The sequence below is a fragment of the Triticum urartu genome, chromosome 4 (assembly GCF_003073215.2).
Source record: "Triticum urartu cultivar G1812 chromosome 4, Tu2.1, whole genome shotgun sequence".
Classification (NCBI taxonomy): domain Eukaryota; kingdom Viridiplantae; phylum Streptophyta; class Magnoliopsida; order Poales; family Poaceae; genus Triticum; species Triticum urartu.
Window position 1 is genome coordinate 192,750,394 of NC_053025.1, and position 4,335 is coordinate 192,754,728.

At 42.0% G+C, this 4,335-nt stretch overlaps 1 long non-coding RNA gene across 2 annotated transcripts; it reads right to left on the reverse strand.

Moving 5' to 3' along the window:
• Positions 1–2,188: 2,188 nt before the first annotated feature.
• Positions 2,189–4,064, reverse strand: LOC125551272. 2 transcript variants are annotated; one of them, XR_007302377.1, is made up of 3 exons: positions 3,639–4,061; positions 3,182–3,551; positions 2,189–2,634 (listed from the first exon to the last, which is right to left on the reverse strand). It is a non-coding gene; the product is annotated as an uncharacterized LOC125551272 (long non-coding RNA). The 2 variants fall into 2 exon arrangements; XR_007302376.1 differs by having other exon boundaries at positions 2,189–3,551; positions 3,639–4,064.
• Between the last annotated feature and the right edge of the window lie 271 nt (positions 4,065–4,335).

Below are 4,335 nucleotides of genomic sequence, written 5' to 3' on the forward strand. Positions count from 1 at the left end.
TATGGTTTTGTCCCATGAGGGAGATGTGTTGGTCTACAATAAATCCGCACGTCACATGTTCCAATGCGACAACAACGGCAAGTTGCTACAGGAATTCCGATGGAAATCATGGGCTTTGGACGTTATTGGACTTGGACATTGTTTTAAAGAAAGCCTCATCAAGCATGAATTTTTCCCGAGGCGAGTTGTTGGACAAGAAAGATTTTTCCAAAGTCTCTAAGCCTTTAAGGTACCATGATAATATGATTATTGTCCCTATATATTTCCCATCTTTTATAGTTTTTACAGTAGTAATTAGATATATATGCTTTTAAGTGCAGAAACAACACTATGGAAGAATATATATATGAGTTTTCCCAACTAGATATAGTTTTTACTATATGAGTTCTCCATACAATCTCTGTTTTTCATTTGAGTCGACACTTTTAGAATATTGGTTACACAGGAAGTATCCACTAATTACTTCTATCTCAGTTTTGGTGCTAACACTACCACCATTTCCTCTTTTCCCCCAAATATAAACCCTTTTCATTCACTTCTTGCATGTCTAGCATCTAGTGCTGCTATTCTGAACTCTGAAGCCTATGTTATCATTTCCAAGTAAATTGTGTATATGTTTCCCAACAGAATTTCCCATGGCTTATTGTTTGTTTGCGTTATCCTTTTAGATGCAATTCAACGTCTCTAACCAACACTCCATGACCAAAATATTCTTAGGTATTGCAATTTCTAGGTGAAAATCAGTCAACTGTTTTATATGGCATGAACTAACTACTGTGCGCCTCTGCCAGTGACATAGTTGACAAGTTCTAGTGTCCCATACTGGAGTTCACAGAATCTAATGCGTACTCCCTCTGTAAACTGGGAGTACTTTCTTGTTCTATTTGCTAGGTTATGAATGGACATAACAGTTAAGTGGTTTCCTAGAGAGTATCACTCCCAAGCTGTAATGGATAGTGAAGTGATAGTAGAGGTGTAAACTAATTCACTGGCTCTGATTCGACGATCGATTGATGTATTCAGCTCTTAAGTGCAGAACATGTGACATCATAATTTGGAATATGCTGAGAAGTTGAGGCCTTTAGACAAAACTTACCAATTCAATGACTACTTTGTTGATAAGTAACTAGCAAACATGCCCGCGTTGCAACGGAGAGAAGATTCAATTATGCTCACTAAACTGAATATTTTGGTATAAGCATCTGGTCTCACCCTGATTTTGGTTGTATCCCAATAGAATAATGGGTCTCACTCCAATAGTAGTGTCCTTTTCCCATTACACAACAAATCCCCTCAAAACAAAAGTAAAACACACCAATTTCGCAATCGCCTTTATGTTTGATCTTGTATAGATGCGCTAGTATTTCTTGAAGATGTCACTGAAGCACAAAGTCACATCTCACCATATCTGAAAATTCAGAGTTGTACATCCAAACCAATAGAGCACTGCTCACAGTGGAGATTCTTTTTCCTTGAGTCGGCAAATTCAGAAATGACATAGAATTGTCTGAACCCATAAGGAAAAATGAGTTGGTCCTAGTATTTATTCATATAAGGTCGGTTTTGCCTAAGTATTTATATCCATATGCAGAATGGAGTGCAGAGATGAAATCCTAGAACAGAACTACATGTGCACATGAGGACGGACGTGAACAAGACTTAATTTGTTTGTTGTTCATCCACATAAAACATACATAGATCTAGGTCATCATCTCAGTTGAGAATGTGATGTGAATGTAAGTTTCAGGGAGGCTGGGCTAACCTTCACATGAGTTCTTATTAAGATGTTAGGGTGACACAGGGAAGAAACGCTTCGCGGCTCCATGCCACCACAAAAACTCAGGGATCTCATAAATCTTGTTTATCTGGGTTGACAATATGTGTAAAATAGTGCACATTTATCTCTAGATTCAGCAATTGGAAGGACGTCCAACAAAATCTCCTGATAATACAAGAGAACATAAGGTGCAGCGGAGTAGAGTAGATCACCCATTTATAAAAACAAAACCATGTCAAACTTTAATAACATTTATAGACGTGACATGTCTTCTCTTTTTCAAGAAAAAAAGTGACCATGTCTTCGAGGAGAGCAACTAAAATGAAGATCAGGGGATACCCGATGTTAAAGAGACAATAACCACACTTAAGAAAAAGTTACTAACAGACCTCAAACCATCACTCTGGAAAATGTGAATCCCGTGGAAAATACTTTATTTTATCCCAATAAGACAATTTCAAATGTGTGTAGAAATTACTGCTAATGTGTGCAAGCTGGATGTCAACTCTTGGCACCATAGTTGGTCGTGCATGGTAACTGGTAAGTAGAAATTTTTAGGTTTCAGTTGTAGCATTAGCACTAACAGTCCCATGTGCAAAAATCAGAAAACATAATATTCGAACAACCTCGTATCACCGAATGGCTTTCAAGGTGAACTGACCCAAAGATGATGATGTAGATCTTGCGGATGGTCATTCACCGCAGGTCCAGTACTTCATCATCCACAGTCGCCACGAGCACTGGCCACGCGCACCACCGTGAAATGCCGCGCACTATTGCCTGCCACGCTGCTAGCCCCGTAGCGTGTAGGCCACCATTGTCGTCACCACCACCCTGGGGCTTGACTTTGCCCTGCCCTGTTAATCATGTCCACACCTCAGCTCCCAGATATTTGGGTCTGAATGTGATGGCGATATGCGTCATGGTGATCTCCTGCTTATTGCTTTTAGTGAACTCGGTGGGCTTGGCATTGGGGATGCAATTATCGTTGAGCCACGTCTCATACTGGAACATGATTATCCTCAAATTCTTTCTATCTCGAAATAGATATATTGATGCCAAATGAAATTTTGCCCTTGGTCAAACTGATAGACAACATCCTGTTCTTGCTCTACTTTTAAAAGATAATAATTCAGATGAAAAAAATCAGTACCATTGGAAATCTTATGACAAAGACTGCAGTATTCATGTTGGGTACATGTATAAATTTTGAACCAATTAGTCCTAGTTCTCAATTTAAACCTCTGCCTTTATTTCCAAAATACCAACTGCATCTATTGTGTGTGATTTCTTCCAGTCTACACATCAAACTATCATCTTAGTTGCTGTATTATATACTCCCTCTATCTCAGTATATATAGACAAAAAAATCTTATATTTTGAGACAGAGGGAGTAGATGTTACCTTTGAAACTTAGCTGGCCAGTTTGACTTCAACTTGAGAGCTCAGATGAATTTCTTCTCAGTGGATGCCTGCTCCTTCATTTGGCGAAGCGCACATCGGCCTGAACCAGCGCCCTTTAGGAGCCAGCAAAAATTTAAATCAGTTTCTTTAAGGAAAAGTAAAACCAGTTCTGAATTGCAGAGCATGTACAAATTGGAAAGAAAAAGGCCTCTGAATCTGCATCTCGGCAAAACACTTCACACCCTTCACCCCAGCAGAGAACCAAGTCTGAAGGTCGACTGGATTCAATTACATCATGCATTCGCCCATGACATATGCATCTCTATGGACTTTGATTTCCAACTCTACCTGCAACCAGAGTGTTTTCTCTCTAAAAAAGCAACCAAAGTGTACACAGTTAGCTTCAGTTCGTACATGTAGCAGAAAGGCAAGGAATATATTCTCTGTTTTGTCCGACCAGATGAGGGGAGCATGGGTCTCCGCGCCTTGATCCGGCCCGAAGGAGCCGTCGATGAAGCATGCTATGCTCAGAGAGGGGAGGGAGGGGTTAGGTGTCTAGATCGGGCTGAGGTAAGGGAGGGAGCGGTGAGGATGGTGGGGGAGGGGGAGGGGAGATCGACCTGCCACCGGCCGCCTCCGGTGCAGGTGAGGCGAGTCGGGTGGCGGGATGGCCTGCCGCCGGTGCCAAGCGAGGCGAAACCGTGGGGGCGAGGCGAGCGCAGGAGTGTGGGTGGGAGGATGCGGGCGCCCCTTTTTTCCCCATGACGTGGCAGGAGCCGGCCGACGATTGGGGAGGGGGGCATGAGGCGGCCGGCGGCGCGTGGGGCTTGGCAGGAGGTGGGTGGGGCAGGGCGGAGCGCCGCGAGGTAGAACGTGACTGTGTTTTTTCCTTCATATCGGTTCGATTTGGATGACGGGTTGAATATCAAAAAATATAGGGGCTTTTCTGCAAAAACGCTGACGACGTATGACCACAAGCGATAGCCGCTTTATTATTAGGCAGAGATAGAGATTAATGTTTTTCTGCTGAGATTGTTTGTTTTAAGATATATCGTTGGGCTCCTTAATTTTTTTTACCTTGATATAAAACTGCATGTCATCTTAACTATATATATTCATTGGCAGTATGCTCTTTCTTAACAGGTTTGTGAGTT